At 34.0% G+C, this 21,822-nt stretch overlaps 1 pseudogene; it reads right to left on the bottom strand.

The window, feature by feature from the left end:
- Window positions 1-5,971: 5,971 nt before the first annotated feature.
- Window positions 5,972-11,804, bottom strand: LOC107875131 (annotated as a pseudogene).
- Between the last annotated feature and the right edge of the window lie 10,018 nt (window positions 11,805-21,822).

Below are 21,822 nucleotides of genomic sequence, written 5' to 3'. Positions count from 1 at the left end.
TCTGCCACCTTCATTTTTTGGATGTGGGAGTTCTTAACTGGCCAACACTCCGCTCCATACAGCAAGGCCGGACGGACTACCATTTTGAGCTTTATATTGAAAAAATTCGGCTTGTTGTTGGCTTTATTCAAGAAAATAATCGAAGAAAAAGAATTAGAGAATTTAAAGTTAAATTTCAAGAAAATGGACTTAGACCGATATTGATGCCTGAAGAATGTGATACTAGATGGAATGCTACGTATGATTATTTAAAAACTTGTCTTCCTTATAGAGTTCCTATTACACTAACTTTTACCCAACATTGTGGTTCATTTGCTGATTCGATTGAATGTATGCTACATGATTCTTATTGGACTGTAATTGATGATCTTATTAAGTTTTTGGAAAAAATTTATATAGCTACAGTTGAATTTTTTTGTGCTTATTATCCTACTATTTGTAATATTTTAGCATATATAGCCGATGTTTCTTCTTTGATCAAAGAATATAAGAATAAAGAAGGTTACAAAGAAGTTGTTGGTGCTTTGTTTGCTAAATTTAAAAAATATTTTTTTCGATTCCCCCTATTTACTTGGTTGGTGCTATGCTAAATTCATGTATGAAATATATTACTATGTGCCGCTTTAGTACTCTTATTTATTCTAACTGAGATATAAATACTAACAATGATTTTGATGATGAAGAACAAGTACAACCAGATTTGTATACGGCTATGAGTGATGAGAACATTTACATAGATAAATTATATAACCATTATGACGATTTACTTGATTTAGATGTACCGATAAATATCACTCCAACTATCGCTCCTCATCCTCCCGAGGAGCCATCATCTTCTAAAAGGTTGGCGCATAGTGATTTTCCTGATCACTTTATGATTTAATTGTTTGGAACAATATTGAGGCGGGAACTTACACAACAGGTTTTCGAGAATAGCTTAAGTATTATCTTCAAATGCCACTAGAGGATCGTAGATGATGGATCAAAGCGTTGGATTGGTGGAAGAATAATGAAACACAATATCCTGTGTTTTCAAGATTAGCTAGAGATATATTGAATGTTTCAATGTCAACCATTGCATCGGAGAGCGTTTTTAGTCAGGGACGACAATAGCTTGGAGACAACCGGCACTCATTGAAAAGCAATGCTATGAATGTTCTAGTTTGCCTTAGAGATTGGATTAGAGTGGAACGAAGAAATCAAGGAACAGAGGTGGAGCCGAAAGACGAATGAAATCTTGAAGAAATTATGACTTCAAGGGAGAACTCAACACAATCAAGTCCAATGCATGATTTTGCCCCCATTGATTTTGACTATCCTATGCCAGTTCCCGTTAATGTTAACATGGATGGGTTGGAAAAAATGATGAAAGCTTTGTAGATTTTTCATTCATGTACATTATAAATTTTGAATCATTTTGCAATCAATAAAATATAACATTCATTCACTCCTTACTTTGTAATTTTTTCCATTTAATGATTTAAATTTAATTTCTAGTTTAAATTAAATACTTAATTTTAATATATTACTAATTTACTATCAAACTTTACACTAAGTAATAGACAATTAAACATAACAAACATATAATCATATACACACATAATGAAAAATAAATTTCTTTTAAGTTCAAAACCTCAAGTATTATTAATTTATTATATCAAGGTGTATTTTTTTTTTCAAAGTAATACATATATTGAATGGTACGTATATATGTGTATATATTTTATATAGACTCTAAAGTAGTATATATTTAAGAAAGGTATACTTGTGTATATGTTTTATAAACTAGTATATATGTATTGTAGTATATATTTTATTTAAAGTAGTACATCTATTGAATGGTACGTATATATGTGTATATATTTTCTATAGACTCTAAAGTAGTATATATTTAATGTATACATGTGTATATGTTTTATAAATTAGTATATATGTTGTAGCATATAATTATATATCTTGTAGTATATGTTTTATTTAAAGCAGTACATATATTGAATGGTACATAACTACATATATAGGTGTATATATTTTCTATAGATTCTAAAGTACTATATATTTAAGGTATACACGTGTATATGTTTTATAAATTAGTATATATATTGTAGTATATATCTCGTAGTATATGTTTTATTTAAAGTAGTACATCTATTGAATGGTACGTATATATGTGTATATATTTTCTATAGACTCTAAAGTAGTATATATTTAACGTATACATGTGTATATGTTTTGTAAATTAGTATATATATTGTAGTATATAATTATATATCTTGTTGTACATGTTTTATTTAAAGTAGTACATCTATTGAATGGTACATAACTACGTACATATGTGTATATATTTTCTATAGATTCTAAAGTACTATATATTTAAGGTATAGATGTGTATATATTTTATAAATTAGTATATATATATTGTAGTATATATCTTGTAGTACATGTTTTATTTAAAGTAGTACATATATTGAATGGTACGTATATGCATGTATAGATTTTCTATAGACTCTAAAGTAGTATATATTTAACGTATACATGTGTATATGTTTTATAAAATAGTATATAACTATATATATAGTGTGTGTATATATTGTAGTATATATATTGTAGTATATATCTTATAGTATATGTTTTATTTAAAGTAGTACATATATTGAATGGTAAGTATATATGTCTATATATATTTTCTATCAACTCTAAAGTAGTATATATTTAATGTTTACATGTGTATATGTTTTATAAAGTAATATATAACTATATATATAGTGTGTGTATATATTGTAGTATATATATTATAGCATATGTTTTATTTAAAGTAGTACATATATTGAATGATACGTATATATGTGTATATATTTTCTGTAGACTCTAAAGTAGTATATATTTAAGGTATACATGTGTATATGTTTTATAAATTAGTATATATGTTGTAGTATATAATTATATATCTTGTAGTATATGTTTTATTTAAAGTAGTATATATATTTAACTAACGTATAGTCGTATACATGATTACATGTGTAATTGTGTATATGTATATATGTTTTTAAATTCTAATGTAGTATACACTATATATATAGTGTATAGATATATTGTGTGGGGGGTATCATATAACCGACATGTCGGAAGGGTGTCAGTACCGTGCCACAGGTACTAATACTGGGTATGTGGATCCACTAATCATGAGTCCCGAAGGACTAGGGAGTCGGTCCTAAACTGGCGGGTGACTCCTAAGAGAGTGTTAGTCCTAAACTGACAGGTGACTCCTAAGAGAGTGTTAGTCCTAAACTGACAGGTGACATCTCATAATCCTACGCTGGCTACGTAGTTCTAGAACTTAGGGACTGCTACTAAGGACCCAGTCCTACTCCAAACTGAATGACACTGGTATTGAACTAGACTAAATTCAACTAAACTTTATTTCTGATAGTGCTTATCATGATCATAAATATCTGAGTATACTGATAAGATTCATGGCTTGCCTGACTTAGTACTTGAAATTCTGAAATCATGTAAACACATAGGTATCTGGTGTTCATAACCTGCCAATACTAAATGATCATAAAATACAATATTAAAGCTTAAAAATTTAGGATTGAATCATGGTTCAAAGACCCAAAAAGTAGACATTTCATCAAACATGTGAGAATCATGAACTTGAACATGGGAATATCTTAAAACATGAAAAAACAACATGGTTACGTGACTAAGATCATAACTTGACATTATAACATGAAATTCACTTGAATATGACATGAGAGATTGAGACTTAACGCATGAGATAACCTAACTTTTCATGGAATCATACTTGGACATGAATTGAGTTCAAAATACTAAGGAAGAACATGAATTTAACTCATCTTGAACATTGAGACTTAAAGCATGAGATAACCTAACTTTTCATGGAATCATACTTGGACATGAATTGAGTTCAAAATACTAAGGAAAAACATGAATTTAACTCATCTTGAACATAATAAACTTCACAATAGAGGAAAAACTCATACTTTACTCAAAAAGGGCTTTCTGGGCTCAATGGGTGAAAGGACCCATTGATGAACATCCACATACCTCAATAGATGGTTTCTTGAAATTTCTTAGGGTTTCTTGAACTTGGAAGCTTGGATTCTTGATTTCTTGAGAAAGGGCTTGGATTTTGTTCTTGAGAAGGAAGGAGGGTTTGAATCGAGACTTGAATGCTTGGGGTTAAAGGAGTGGAATTTACGTGTTAAAGACCCTTTATATCGATTAGGAGTGATTAGGGATGGTTTAGAGGTGTGAAAAGACTTCAATGCCCTTGATTTAAGTCAAAACGGAGCACTTACGCCGCCATGAAATCACCATGCGACGCACAACAATCGCCCAAGCCAAGGTGGGCGACGCATGACCATTGCAGAGCCCCAAGTGGGAGACGCATTGCCATCGAACACCCTTTCCAGTGGCCTTTTGCTATTGTCATGCGACGCATAACCTTTGCATGGCCATAACTTTTCGCTCGGGTATCGATTAAGGCGAAATTGGTATTGTTGAAAAGCTAATTCAATTTCTACAATTTGTGGGGTCTTGAGCTGCAAAATTCCATATATGTAAGAAGTTATACACGTTCAAAGCTGACCCTTGTGGAATCAAATACGCAAATTTGGCCAAATCAAAGGCTCTTAGCTCACTTTGCTCTAAGTGATTCTTATGAACATTTTTCCACTTCACAAGCTCTCTTCACACTAGGCTAATGATCATGAAACATGCATTCAAATATGAATCATGGGATTAGAGCTTACACACATAGGAACGACGGTTTGATTTCTAGCATAGAAACCTGCGGGGTGTTACAGTCCAACCTTGTACGAATCTATATCAATCAAGTTTGTGAACTTCACACACATGTTTACACAAAAATTGTTAAAATTCTTAGCTTTTCATGTCTTGGATATTTGAATATACTCAATGTATTTATATGCAATATCATCCATTTTTTGGCTATTCGGTTAAAATTTGAATTGTATATTAGTGTCCATCTAGCAAAATAAAAAGGAACTGAAAATAACAAAATATTTTGAGTAATCATATCATTGACTGATATTGTATTTTTTTACTCTTGTCACTTAGCGTGCTTTAATTTTCACGGTTTGCACCACCAGACAAATCAAATATGATGGATACACTGGTGGTGGTGAACAGGCATCAAATATGATGGATGCACTGGTGGTGCATGAAACGGCATCAAATATGATAGATGCACTAGTGGTGCATAAACTGGCACCAAATGTGATGGATGAACTGGTGGTGGATGAACCGGCATCAAATATAATGGATGCACTGGTCATGGATGAACTGGCATCAGCCCATTCTACATGGACTGTGGACAATTTTCCAAGGTTGAAAAAGAAGTAGTACTACTCCGACATTTTTAGTAGGCGTTTGTGGCTATGAAAACTCAAAGATTTTGAAGTTGGAGTTGAAGTTGGAACTGTGTTTGGCCATGTCTTTTCGAAGGATTTTTTTTAGACTTTTGAAAAGTCTTTTTTAAACATAATTTTATGCCCTCAACTTTTAAAAACTATCAAAATAACCCAATTAAATAATTTACCTACTAACATACAACCAAATGTGATTCTTAAATGATGAGAAGGATCCAAATCAATTTTGTTATGATGTTATCCCTTTTGTAACACCAACTAACCAAATAACTATACAATAGCAAACCAAATAACCAAATAATAAGTTGGTGACTTCACATTTTGTAGCATTGCTTTAACAGGTGAACTGTTTTCTTGCGTTTCTTATGATGCACTGGTACTGGTAACATTTGCCTGATTAGCACTAATTAACAACTGATGCAGCTTTGGTGTAGGGATAATTTTTAACCTGGAGAGCTTTGGCAAAGACATGCTGTAAATACAACAATAACAACAAACCCAGTGTATTCCCACCAAGTGAGGTTTGGGGGGATAAAATGTATGCAGTCCATACCGCTACCTTCGAAGAAGTAGAGAGATTGTTTCCGATAGACCCCCGGCTCACATGCTGCAAATACAACTGAGGAATTAGATGTTGATTAGGAGAGACACAAATCACAATTAAGCCTTATTTTAAGGTCTATATATTAACATATATTAACATATGGATTCAATTAGACATACATATTTTGTCCCTCTCCTTTCTCTTTTGCTTTGATATCAAGATCAAAGCTCTTAATTTTTAATTTTTAATCTAGGCCAAATAATAATTAAGTTAAACAATCTGCAAAGATAACAAATTGAAGACATTAAACCCCGCGAATGATCTAGCAAAAACATAATAGTGAATCAAGAATTCTCCAATGTAGTAATCCCACAACGAGAAGAAGAAGCCATTTAAGAAACAATTAGTATCCACTATTTTATGTAATAATAATAAAAATTGGGGTTATATGTAATAATAAATAAAAGTTAGAATTGGAATTGGAAAAAAGTGAAAACAATAAAAAGTTGTTTTTGTTAGAGTGGGTAAAAGTCCCACATTGGTTGGGGAATGGACTGGTAGTTTGCTTATATAGACTTGGGTAATCCTCCCCTTATGAGCTAGCTTTTGAGATTGAGTTAGGCCTAAGGTTCATTCTTGACATGGTATCAGAGCCAAGTCCATCCCGTTTTGGGCTCTCCCGGTCCACGCGCCAGTGCCAGTTGGGTCTGGGCGTGAGGGGGGTGTTAGAGTGGGTAAAAGTCCCACATTGGTTGGGGAATGGACTAGTGTTTTGCTTATATGGAATTGGGTAATCCTCACCTCTTGAGGACTAGTGGTTTGCTTATATGGAATTGGGTAATCCTCACCTCTTGAGCTAGCTTTTGAGGTAGAGTTAGGCCCAAGGTCCATTCTTGACATGATATCAAAGCCAGGTCCATCCCCGTTTGGGCTCCCGGTCCACGCGCCAGTGCCAGTTGGGCCTGGGCGTGAGGGGGGTGTTAGAGTGGGTAAAAGTCCCACATTGATTGGAGAATGGACTGGTAGTTTGCTTATATGGACTTGGGTAATCCTCCCCTTTTGAGGTTGAGTTAGGCCCAAAGTTCATTTTTGACAGTTTTCACTTTTCAGAAAACAAATTTGGAATTATTTTTGGAATTTTCACGGCCAAACACTACAACTTTAATAAAGTGAAAAAAAATTCCGGAAAAAAGGGAATATTTTTTATGGCCAAATGGCCTCTTAGTGCCGGAGAGTATAAATGGATTGATCTCAAAGCCATTACCATATACGTCCATATATATCAAGTATGTCACTCACTTATTCACAGACACCTGGTTAACCTCCACATATAAACCTTTTAAAGACACCGTATCCCAACTTATGTGGAACATCCACTTCTCAACAAACAAGTAAATTGCTCTAATGTGTTGCAGAGTATTTAAGATAATAGCAAGAAAAGGTTTTTACTATTACCTCTTCTGTCATAATGTCCTCGATTTTGGTTGACTTGGATGATCTTCAACAACGATTTTCCTGAGATAATCTGGTCCAACAGAGTTAATAAGAGAGGGGAGAAGGGAAAAAAAGGAGAAGAACAAAAATCATTTGGCTGTAAATTTGCATCCAACTATGATCTTCCAAATACTACAAGCAGAAAATGGATATTCAAAGCCCTTCACCCTAGCAATTGTCTGTGTATTCATTTCTTTCCCAAAGAAGAATGCCACAAATACAAATTCTTATACGTAGACTCAGGGAATCATCACATTGCCACTGAATACCCCAGTAATCTTCAGTGGCGAGCTTCCTTATTCTATAAGGCTTCCCTTCACATGGACAAGACAAGGCAAGTGAACGCAAACAAGAAAGTATAAGCACGACATTCATAAACATCAAGTGCATTCTATTATGTTAATGAAGGAGAAACAAAAGATCACAACTGGCATTCAACTGATTCTATGGAGGAGGTTAAATTAGTGATAGAACATGATCACATTGATAAACTATACTTGAAAGAAAATAGATAAACGTTACTCCTATCTTATAGCGTCCACAGGATTCAAAATTCTATAAATCACTAAATATGTTTAAAGACGACTAAACATATATTGCAGTTGGAGTTACCCGGTAACATGCTAGTGGGAGATAGGAGGTACTCGGTGAAAAATCAAGCTACACACAGGTGGGACTGAACATCACCGTTATCAAAAAAAAAAAAAAGACTATGTGGGAGCTAACATGCTGGAGACATGATCATGGAACAATTACAAAATTCAAAACTAGTACAGATGAGCAGAGAGGTAGCATCACCAACTTTAAAATGCAGAAGAAGCCATTTTATTTTAAAAGTGGTGTAATAATTCCAGCAATTGCCTTATTTTCAAGGTTTCACAACCACCAAAGCTCCTACATTATCATCTGCATCCATCCAACCAAAGTTCTCATTACAGAAGCAACATTACACCCCTAGACTAATAAGTGGATTAGAAACATTAGTTACCATACCTAAAGAATTGGTAAGTGAGCATTTAAGTGCAACACCAAAGTGCAACACCAAAATAACCACTAAGTCTCAATCCCAAATAAGCTATATGAATTCTCACTGATCATATCACTCAACTAACTTCCATAAAAAGGGCAGCCCGATGCACTAAGGCAAGGTGATTCACTCTCACCATAACTATTTATTCTTGCTCCTCTTGTCATTGAATCTATTATTTCCCTCCATCCAAACAGACTAGAAAATGTGGGAGTGAATAGCAGTCAGTCCATTGATGAAGAGTGACTAATACTGCTCGTACCAGCTTCTTAGTGCAAGTTTAATGTGGCACTGGCATATAAGACACCAAAATCGCAAGAAACATTGTCCAGATCTGTCTAGTGTAGGTACAGTGAAGCAGTAGATAGTTTATTTACTGGCATGTACACACAGTAAGCATCTGTTGCACAAAAAGGGACTACTTTTTATTATTTTTGCAAGTTGCCATGGGTTAAACAAACTTAGCGAAATAGGTGTCTCTCGGAGCTGCAATTGTCTTTCAAATTTTTCTACATGGCCAGTGCTTTTGAGTGCCTCTCACATTCCCCAACAGATTCTATAACAACTTTGACAGTAAACTTGCTGTCTTTCTGATCACTAAGAGAGATAGCCTCCAATTTCAGTAACAACACACTTACATCTTCAAATTCACAGGAACAATGAACTCACTTAGACAATGTGACTGTTCCATAAGAAAATGTTTTCCCAGTAAGCATCAAGTACTCTTGGATCTATACAAAATTCCAAAATGTATATTCTTAAACTATTTGAATATGATGTTGACCATTCATCTATGGTATATCCTATCAGATCCAAACTTGTTTTATTTGAATTTCAGGAAAACCAAAATATTTCATACTATATGGTTTAGAAAAGAAGGACGGGGTTGATCTTGTCAACGCATTCAATTTATGGACGATGTAACTACGACTTTAGAAACCACCTAGAAGATTGTTCTGGTAGCAATTCGTAAGTTAAAGGCAGTTGTTATTGACTTCAAGAAAAATAGAAAAGGACAATTCCTGAAGAGAACCAAAAGAAAAATTCTTGAAGATAACTAAATAGCACTGAAAATGATATTGCTAGACTTATAATATGTACATAAAAGGGTAAGTAGGAAACTTACCATTATTCCTTTAAAAAGGGAAAATTGAAGGTCACCATTGTTTCTCATATTAAGAGTGCAATAATATCTGATTTCTAAGAAAAAGAAGACTGAAAAAAAATATCTCAAGATATCAAAACTTCTCCAGAGATAGATCTCAAGGAAGAAGTCCCCGGCGAGAAGTGATCGAAGCATCGGTGAAATTGATGTACCTCCTCAACAGGTCTGCCTAGAAAGCTCAAGCAACGTTCTAATTGGCATAACCTTCTGCAATTGCACTGGATGCCATTTCTTTTACAGGGACAAAAAAGAAATTTCACTCCATACAGTAGCCGAATAAAACAAGAAAGAAAAAAATTCACTTAGTTTTTCGAGTGAAGCTCCGGTATCATGTCAAGTACAGAAGGATTCTCCCTTACAACGTTTACCAAAAGTCCAGTTGTACAACTAGCATCAACTGAGAATCTCCTTCCAGACATTTCCTTCATAAAGGTTTTCATTTCACCAATTTTGCTACACCTGAGAAATCCTTGCACAAACACATTGTAAGTCACATTGTTTGGCAAACAACCACTGTCCTCCATTTTTCTTAATATATCTTTGGCTTCATCTAACAACCCTGCTAGACAAAGTCTATTTATCATTGTATTGTAGGTTCTCACATTTGGAAGCAATCCTATTGAAGAGAACTTCTCAAAAATAGCACGAGCTTTGTCGACTTTATCATTTTTGCACAATCCATTAATGACAGCATTGTAAAATGAAACATCATAGTATTCCCTCTTTATTGCCAACTCATTAAAGAGTAACACAGCTTCTTCAATGAGTCCATACTTAAGATAACTATCGAGCAAAGTAGTATGAGTGCATATATCAAGTGTGGGCCCTACACGTAGCATCTCATTAAATATCTTTTTTGAATCACCAATTCTTCCCACTTCAAACAGACCGTGCAAGATAGTATTGTAGGTAATAGTATTAGGTTTTAATCCCTTTTGACAAATTTCATCAAACAATTGCATGGCCTCAGCAAGATTCTTTTTCTTACAGTATCCATTAATTAGTATGCTATAGCTAATAATGTCAGGCTCAATGTCTTTATCTATCAAGACATAAAAAACTCTCCTTGCTCTATCCACTTGACCATACAAACAATATCCATCCATTATCACGTTGTAGGTGATTATATCAGGCTCTACACCTTTTTCTATCATGTGTCTCATTACTTCATCGGCTTCTTCCACTTTCCTTTCTTTGCATAGTCCATCTATTAGCATGTTAAAGGTGTGCACATCTAGATAAATATTAAGATTCACCATCTCAGAGAACAAAGTCCTAACCTTTTCCCATTGACCAAGCTTACGCAGACCATCAATTAATGAACCATATGTGACTATGTCCGGAAGAATTCCTTTCTGCTTCATCTCATTCTTAAGGGTGATAGTTGCAGCTAAGTTTTCATCTTTGCAAAGGGCATCAACAACAATGTTGTAATTAAATACGTTCGGTAGTGTTTCCCTGTTCCATTATCCGGAGCAAACTTCAAGTTTTTGGAGTATGACCCCTTTTGTTGAGCCCATTCATGATGGTTGCATACATGACTTGGTCGAGCTCACAAATATTCTCTCTCGACACTTTTTTAAATAATTCAACAGCATCTTTGACTTTATTTTCAGCAAATAATCCCCTTAATAAGGTGTTAAAGGCGACGACATTAAATGGAATACCAGTCTTCAAGTAAATGGGTAACAGCGAGAATGCACAATCAGCATGATGTATCAAGCAATAACTGTTGATCAGGATACTCAACATGAAATCATTAATTGGGGTACGCAATTTTCGAATTTCTTGAAAAAGAGAAACAACAACAGAATAATGCTTCATAGTTAGCATAGTTTTAAATAGTTGACAGAAGACAGGAACAGAAGGAAGAGGCTTCATTCTGACCATTCGATTGAATAGCATTACAGCATCATCTAATCACTTTACCTCATTCACAACATTGATGGTTACCCCAACTTTACCCTTTATTGAAGAATAACATCTAATTGCGGAAGAAGAGAGAAAGGGAATACAATTGTTGTATTTACGCAGACAAAATCCCCTCATCTTTTTGATTACCGCTAAAGAAAATCTCTAAAATTGAACTTGGGTGCCCCAATTTTGTGGTAATAAATAAAATTCTGGAGAACTTTTGTGTTAGCTGAGAGTGCACTTTGTTTGGATGGTGGTTTGCCGTTTCATAATTTCATAATGTATGCTATGTATGTTCATCACTGTTTGATGACAGCTTTATTGTTTGATTTGACATTATGATATTGTATGGTAACTGATAAGTTTATTAAAATATTTTTAATCATTGTAAAATATAATAATAATAAATTCAGTGTATTCTCATATAGTGGGTCTGAGAGGGTAAAATGTATACAGTCTATACTACTATCTTTGGAGAGATAGCAAGGCTGTTTCTGATAAATTCCGGCTCAGGACAAAGAATAATAAGCAAATTCATAATATAGTATGAAATAAAATAAGTTAGCATAATATAGAAGAGGTATCCATACAGTAATACCCTATACTAACAAATCAAAGGCACCCTACCCACATACCTTACCCCAAAGCTCTCCTGATTACTGATTACGGCCCACCCGTAAGCACTAACCTTTTTGACCCTAGATAAGAAGGTTTGGAGGATGCGGATAAGGGTAGAAGGTTAGTGTGGGTGGGCCGTAGTCCGTAGATAGAGCTTTGGGGTGGGGGTATGTGGGTGGGGGTGCCTTTAATTTGTTAGTATAGGGTATTACTATTTGTGTGCTTCTTCTATATTGTGCCAACTTATTTTATTTCATGTTGTATTATGAATTTGCTTATTATTCTTTGGTCTGAGTTGGGGTTCTATTGGAAACAACATTGCTACCTCTCCGAAGGTAGTGATATGGACTGCGTACATTTTACCCTCCCCAAACCCCACTGTATGGGAATATACTGAGTTTGTTGTTGTTGTATTTTATCATAATTATATCATATGGATATATTAAATTGTTAAATTCATGTAAATTCTAACAAAGTCAATAAAATGATAGATCAAATAAATATAATCGGATTCATTTTTTATAATAACAAATTTCATTTTTTTTTTTGTGTTTTGAGATGAGACACCGGTGATAAGTACAAAGTTTAAATGCATTTTTTTGTGTATTCTACGGGTGTGTTTAATAATGAAATCCAAAAGAAAAAAAATCCAAGTAAATAAATTATTTCTTACATATTTTCTTGTGTTCGTAACACAAAGAAAAAAAAATTCAAAATCATTTGTATATATTTAACACAAAATAATGAAAAAGAATAGCATAAAGGGTGGCGGGGTTAAAAAATTAATTTTTTTAAACAAATATTTGGGGGAGGGATAGTGGAGTAGGGGGTGGCGTAGGGGTAATTTTTTTAAAAAAATTAATGAAAAAAATTATTATTATTATTTTTTTTTGTGTGTGGTGTGTGTTGGGGGGGGGGGGGGGGAGGGGGTAGGGGGGGGGATGGTGTAAGAAAATTTTCTTGAAAGTTTTTAAAAATAAATTTTAAAAATAAAAATAAATTAGTGGGGGGGAGGGGGCTAGTAGGTGGTGGGGGTAGGTTGGGGATGAGGGTTGGGTAAGAACAAGCTTTGAAATATTTTTTAAAAAAATAAAAAAAATTGGGTGACGTGGGGATCGAAGTAGGAGGTGGAGTTAAATAATATGAGGTGAATGAAAAAATAAGATTATATAAATTAAGTAAGGGCATAGTTGAAAAAAAAAAGTGAATCATGGGATACCACCAAATCGGTGGTTATATAAAATGGGGATTTTCATGGTTACCAAACCATGAGATTAAACTATACCATACCATACATTTTTAAGAAATCATCAAAACAAACACGATTCTCTTAAAAACAATATCATACCATACTATCGGAAACCACCATCCAAACAGAGGGTAAGGGGGAATTTGGGCATAAATATTATTTATTTATTTAAGTTAAATTTCAAAACATGTGTTTGGCGTAAAATTTTGAAAAAAATAAAATTCATCTTTTTAACTCCAAATTACTCAGAAAAATTCAAAAATAAGATATGTAGACATATCTGAATCCTGCTTTTTAAGGTTAATCGATCGAGAAAAAAGATTATAAAAACGAGAGATATTATTTGTGTATAATCCACGAGTCTTTTATCAAATCAAGAAGCAAGTTTGGAGTGATCAAAACAACAACATCAACATTGAATCAACATATTTTCATAATAGACTACACAATTGAGCGTCAATCTTCTCTCATTCGCCCTTATCTTTTTCATCAACATCCTTAGCTTGTTTACTCAAATGGTCCTGAACGAAGAAAGATCAAGATAAGTAGTTCACACTATCTATCAAGGATTCAGTGGTGATGGAGTGGTTCGAGTGGTTGAAAACCACAAGTTTATTGAAAAAATGAACTAATGGACATAATGTACATGATAGATGTTATCCGGATATGAAAAAAATCTGCAATCACAGAATTCTAAAAGTAAAAAATTGACAATTGACTGAAAATTGAAAGAAAATGAACTGGAGAGTTTTATCTACAAGAATCTGAAAAAAAAAATAGATATGTCTATCAAAATTTGACAGCTTCGATCGATGTGTGAAATGAATGGTGATGACGAAGTTGTTTAGGTTTTGCTCGCGTCGATGGTCCAAGTCTCAGGATGGTGTTGATTTGATCACAACATCTCCAAAAATAGAGATCTACTCGAACAATCAAGAAAAATAGTTTTTTTTTAAAAAAAGAGTTTCAATATTAAACTATTTTTTTTTGTTGTAGAAATATTTTGATATGATTTAGTAGACCATGTTGCAAAAGAAAGAATTTTTTTAGAAAAATCAGACTTAGACTTAATGATCTATTAGATTATGCAAGAAAAATTAGAAAATGCCAAAGTTTATAGGGTAGAAATGTGGCAAAATTTTCCTCGCTACTAGAATTACAAAGAATATTAAAAATTGAAGAAAAAAAAGAAGGGAAACCAAAGTGTCTAAGAAGGATGACTCTCCACACAATGCATGAGTTATCGTTAGATTGTTGTTGATGATAAAATGGTACGTAAGTTTTATCAATTTAAATGTTTATTTCTATTTTAAATATTTTTGCTTTTGAAGATTTATAATTTTATCATGTACAGAAAACAATTGGGTAGGAATGTAATACAACATAAGTTATTCATGGAGACCCACATAAAAAAAACTCAACAAATGAAGATGTGTAGGTTTAAGTCACGTGCAAAAGCTACCCATGTAAGTACTATATTCGTACTTTCTTTTTACTAAAGTTGATATTATTTAAGTATGAGTATCTTTTTATTATTTTTTTATTTACTTTAAATAAAGAATAAATATATGAGGAAAATTAAAGATTACGTAGTACTCAACCTCCTAAAAGTCAGGGAACCCAATACCTCAAGATATAGAGGGAGGGTACTGATCACAACTGTCACGGCCCTAGACTACCCCCTAGTCGTAACATGATGCTTGGAACCACAAGTGATTCCAAGCTAACCCATGAACTGGCATACTGTTGAGCAAATGATTTAATATGTATATAACGAAATATAATTTGATGAGTGAAAGCATAATCATGAGAAAATCTGATTGAATCTAATACTGAATAAGCTTACAACATGATACATCCGAAGAAAGAACTTGATTTACAATATCATGACTCTGACTGACTATATATGAAGCCTCTTCTATACTGACTATAGATAGCTGGGACATGCCTTCAACTACCACTAATCAATACATACGAATAATCAAAATAAATTACATGAACTATAACTGACTGGAGTCCCTGAAATAAGAGAACTCTTCACCTGTTGGTTATAAGCTGCAAGCTGTCTGAATTTGGCCAAATCAAAGGCTCTTAGCTCAACTTTGATCTAAGTGATTCTTATGAAGATTTTTCACCTCATAAGCACTTCATACACTAGGATAAAGATCATGACACATGCATTTAAAGATAAATCATGGGATTAGAGTTTACATATGTAGAAGTGATGGTTCGATTTCTAGCTCAGGAATGTGGGATGTTACACTTTCTCCCCCTTGGAATCATTTATCCTCGAATGTGACTGGTTAGATTGAGAATACTCAATAACTACGACCATAAACTGAACATGCATGACTTGGAACATGATTGTATAACTGAGTCTGAGCATGATACATGAACTGAACTGACTTCGTGAATACATGCAATGACATGAGAATGGTTATAAGGCAGAGATAGAAACGAGAGAGTCAACTTAGAGTAACCAATACCTCAGGTTGGATCTGGTTTCATGAAGAAAATTTGAGAGGTTTAGGACATGAAACTCAGGGTATTATGACATTTCTCTCTTGGGATCATTCGTCCCCCGAATGATACTGACTTGGCTGAAATACTACGAAAAGACTGAGATGGTGCATGGGACACTTACGGACTGAATTATGACTAAATATCTGAATCTGAAACATGATGCATAAACTGTAATGAATTCACAATGTACATGGATGCGAACAAATTAACTTTTGGAATGGCCATACTTAATAAACTTTAGATTGTAAGACTAGATTGAAAGATGGAAAAAGCATAGAAACTTGTCCATCCGACTGCTAAACTGAATTGCTGGCTATACGGACTGAATTATACTGAAAGCTTATACTCAACTGAAGTATTTCTTCAACATTCTTTCTAAGAATTTCTAATAACAGTGGGGAACAAAGAACTTGGGCATGATCTGAATAACATATATGAGTAAGGACTCTTAATATGGCTATAACTCTGTAACATGGAAAATAGGCCTATGAAACATAAACTAAGATATAATTACTAGGCCTTAGGCAATGCAACTGCCCAATTCAAGCTTAGCTCCGCTTCTCAAATATTCGCATGGGTATATATAACTACTCCAGCCAAAGTCTGAGTTGAGCTACATACTTTCACCATGTTCAAGCCTAACTCGAAATCACAAGGTATTGCACATAACATCATAATGCTAGTCTGAATCATAAATTCAATACCCCATGCATTTTAACAACTTCTCAAATCAAGAATTATTCTTCTTACCACTTCAACAACTAAATTCAACCTCTTACTAGGAATTCACTAGCGCACAATGCACCCATCCACTTATATACTAACATGACATTCAGGTCTATTAGTATAACCGCCTAAGAACTTCTAAGCAAACACCTATAAAGCATCTTTCTTATATTCTCTGAACCTCTATCAATAATAACTTTCTTGCACCATTCTTATAAAGACACACAAAATTTTTAACTAACCATGACATATACCAAAAGCGTTACCTCAATCTTCCTTTAACCTTACATTCTTACATAAAACAAACATACAACAATTTTTCCTCCACAAGAAACATTTACTCTCTCCCATCTAAACAATTGTTTATCACCATTATCTTTACACTAGGAAAGGTCACTAAAAGTTAGAACATGAGGACCTGAAGCATGAAAGAATACTATGCATAACTTGGACACTTAACTGAGACGTGAGGAATAGAGTATCCACAACATAGATTAATTACAGAGATCAGAACTAAGGATATACATGATATAATTTAAATTTCACTAGTTATTAAGGGTGTATAATGAGTGTCTGGGATGACTAAATATTCTGTAAAGCATGGGTACATGAGTTATGAGCTGCATGACCTGAGTTTGGACTTCATAAATTCATGGAATATGATTCGTACTGTTGAGTGAACTGGAACTTCTTATACTAGAAACTGGACGTGTACATAATTTTTATGACAAATGCATGAATATGAGCTATGATCATGGAGCTGACATATAAGGCATGAATATATACCGTGATAATTGAAGTACAAAACTTTGCACTGAGATAAGAATGGACCTGACATCTTCCTCCCCTAGTGTTGCTCTATAACACACCAGCCTCACTACTAGAATTTGAGAGCCTGACTTGGTTCCTTGTTCTATCATCCCCCCCTTAGCTTTAAGCCAATATTCTAAGTCTATGGACCCCCTTAATAAACTCTAAACTGAACTGCAATTATTTTACTCTAGAGTTCGAGACATAACAATACACAAAAATAATAAATTCACCCTGAAAGACTATATCTTAAAGTGTAAAACCTACTGCTAATACTTTCTTCTGAGATACAACTCTTAACTTTTTATAGCCCCAATAGTCATCGTATAAGTTAAACATCGACTAACTTAGAATCTCCATGAGTATCACCATACCCTGAGTTCACACCATCTAGAATTTTAACTCTTCTTTCTAGTAGCTCAATCATCTAAGATTCAAACTTAGCTTCCAATACTTAACATAGATATCCCCAAACCTTTAATGAACTATACTAACTTCCTTCATAGCCTACTAATATCACATCTCTAAGCTTATATTTTTCCTAAACCATGAGAATTATCATTACACCAACATACCCAACATCATCAACCGATAACCCATAAGTTATCTGATAAGAACATCATATACTACATAGCCTCATTCACACTTATAAACTCAAGGGTACTATCTAAGCACACACACTATTAAAACTTAGAAATAATAGAATCCCATATCACCTTGGGTATACCTCTAGATCATACACACATTATCATACTTAATTTTGAATCAACAACTTAAATGCTTGCATACACTATTTTAAGCCTACTGATTCACCTTTCATACACCTATCCCCATAGATATATAATCTATTAAATCCAGATAAAGACTATCCCCACTTTATTGTTGCTAAACTTCTAGGATCATGCTTCTAACTCAAGATCATATCCTGCCATAGGATTCTGAGAAGGGATCTGAGGGCACATATGACTTTAGCTTAGGGCACGATTTTCATGAACATAAATGAAATATTTCAAACATCAAAACTTAAAAGCACTGATGGGATATTTTTGAGCATGCGTACAATCCCATAACTTTCTATGGGGACTATCTGAGAAAACTCTATCTGTAAGGATTTTAAGATTAATTGTTTTTATTGCCTCAAAAATAAGGCAAAGTTGACCTGAATGGAGTAAGATGAGAATCTGTATAAATTTCTTATAAGACACTTCTATTGCACGATCTAAGACATGAAATAAGAAAAATATTTCTTAAATGCCCTATAGCCATTCGAAGAAAAGTACAGACATCCATGTACCATTCCGCAAGACTCTACTAGACACGACTTCATAGACACCCTAGGTCACTTGAACTATGGGCTCTGATACTAAGTTTGTCACGACCTGAGACAACCCCCTAGTTGTAACATAGTGCTTGGAACCATAAGTGATCCTAAGCTAACTTATGAACTGGCATACTGTTGAGCAAATAATTTATTATGTATAGAACAAAATATAATTTGCTGAGTGAAAGCATAATCATGAGAAAATCTGATTGAATGTAATACTAAATAAGCTTACAACATGATACATCTGAAGAAAGAACTTAATTTATAATGTCATGACTCTGACTGACTATTTATGAAGCCTCTAATATACTGACTATAGATAGTTGGGACATGCCTCCAACTATCACTAATCAATACATATGACCAATCAAAATAAATTACATGAACTACAACTGACTGGAGTTTTCGAAATAAGAAAACCCATCACCTTCTAGTTAGAAGCTGCAAACTGTCTGAGTATGATGTGTAGGCTACAACTGGTACCGACATTATGAGACATATATATGGATCAACACTTTGGAATGTACTGAGTAAGTGGGGTTGAATGCAATAAATAAAACTGATTATGAACATAATCTTAAAACATGCATGCTAAGTGCAAGTAGACTCACCAAGAGACTGAAATAAACTGAAACTGAAGTATCTTAAAACATGAGTAACAAACATGATCTGATAAGCTGGTGAATCACTACACATAGTTTCTTAAAATCTTTACTTTTGTAAGATAAATAGAACTGAAGCTGGGAAGCGGTAAAACATGAATACTGTATATAAATCTCATATAAAGCTGAACATGCTGTAAAACTAGACTGAAGATCATGTATGGATATTGAGCAGGAAAAACATGAACATGTAAAACTGAGAATGCAAGACCAAGCATAAATATATTTTTGAGATAATCTGTAATATGAAAGACTAAAATCTGCATAACTAAATAACTGAAAATCTGTATGCTTTGGTCAAGCAAACCTAAGCTGAGACATATTGAATACTGACTGAAAGTGTGCGAGTTATCATGTAACCGACATAAACCATGTGAGCTATCATAGAGTCCAACGTTTGACCCACGTTGAGGAGGGTTAAGCTATTCTTGCCATCGGAGTAGAACCTGAACTGGAGTGATCACTAAACTGAGCCCATATTGGGCAAGGGGAAATACTCTTTGACGTGGCTCCTAAACCTACGGTGGCACGTAGTTTTTGGAGATGTAAGATACGCTGAATCCCCACTTTCCACTTGGTGCTAAATCCTACTCCCAACTGAAAGACACTAAAATACTAAATGGTGCATGCACTGATAACTGATAACTGATAAGCTCAGGTCATGGTATTCTGAAAATAACAATGCATACGAATTCTTAGGTAATTATAAACATATAAATGAATAATGCTCAAAATGATCTTGGCGTTCTGAATATGATATTAAAATTATGGTCTGACTGACTTGTTACTTGAAAAATGAAAATCATGTAAAACACATAGGTATCGGGTGTTCATAAGCCGCCAGCACTGAATGATTAAAAAGAAAATACTGTATCAAACTTGAAATACCAAAGTATGTAATCATGGTTCAAAGACCCAAAATATAGACATTTCATCAAACATGTGAGAAGCATGAATTTGAACATGGAAAGTACTAAACATGAGAAAACAACAGAATTACATAGCTAAATCTCATAGTTTGGGGATTTATCCTGAAATCAATTGAGCATGACGTGGGAATTGCAACACTCAAAGTATGATATGAATCATTCCACTTGAAACACATGTAACCGTAACTTGTTATTGAATTAACAAAGGATTCATGGATTTATTTCATGTTGGACATGTATAAACTCATAAATTAAATCAAAAGAGGGTTTTTGCGCTCTATGGGTGAAAGGGGCCCATGGATGAATATCCCACATACCTTAATTGAAAGAATTCTTGAAGAAACTTGAAATTGGAACTTCAACCTTGAATTCTTGAGGAAGAAATCTTGAATCTTAGGACTTGAATGATGAACTTGTGAAAGAAACCTTATGCTTGATGTTTTCTTGAAGATTCTTGAACTTGGAAGTATTGAATTCTTGGATTCTTGGGGAAAAGAGTTTGGATTTTGTTCTTGGGAAAGAAAGGGTTTATACAAGGGTTTGATGATGAAAAGTGGGCAAATAATGCCCTTTTGGTGTTTTAATCCGTCACTTGGGTGCTTAGGAGCAAGGGGAAATGACTAAAACGTCTTTTGGGATTGTACTTTCGAATGCAAAAAAAACATCCTCCGCGTCGCGGAGCTTGATGCAGTAACTTAGTCTTGTGTCGTGGTGCTATCACGCTAGCTTACTGGTTCTGACGAAAATGGTCATAATGTTTTGCTTGGGTATCAGATTAAGGCGATATTCGTATCGTTGGAAAGTTAATTCAGTTATCTATAATTTGGTGGGTTTTGAGCTGAAAATTTTCACATATATAAAAAGTTATACACGTTTAAAATTTATCCTTGTAGAATCGAATGCCAAAATTTGGCCGAATCAAAGGCTCTTAGCTCAACTTTGCTCTAAGTGATTTATATGAAGATTTTTCACCTCATAAGTACTTCACAAACTAAACTAGGATAAAGATCATGACACATGAATTCAAAGATAAATTATGGGATTAGAGTTTACACACATAGAAATGACAGCTCGATTTCTAACTCAAGAATGCGGGGTGTTACAACAGTGTGTGGGTTCTCTGGTTAGAGATGTAACCTATGGCTACTCAAGAAAATGCTTAACGGAGAATATTAGATCTTCACATTGTGGATCCTCCTCTACCCCACTAGTTAATAAAGAAATCATTATTTTATTACAAAATACAATTTCTCAGCTCTTTAAAGAACTTGCTGCACGTGCTGAGAGAGCGAGGAGAAAGAGGATAAAAAGTGTTGCGCAAATGAAAATAATGTAGGAGCATTAATAATTTTCTTCATTAATCATGAATTCTTTCTCCGTGTTTTGATGAGGCACTTTGGATTGCGAAAGACCTAGGCCTACT

This window comes from Capsicum annuum, chromosome 6 (genome assembly GCF_002878395.1).
Source record: "Capsicum annuum cultivar UCD-10X-F1 chromosome 6, UCD10Xv1.1, whole genome shotgun sequence".
Classification (NCBI taxonomy): domain Eukaryota; kingdom Viridiplantae; phylum Streptophyta; class Magnoliopsida; order Solanales; family Solanaceae; genus Capsicum; species Capsicum annuum.
The sequence above is the reverse complement of the archived record's forward strand: the minus strand, read 5'-3'. Positions and strand labels throughout refer to the sequence as shown.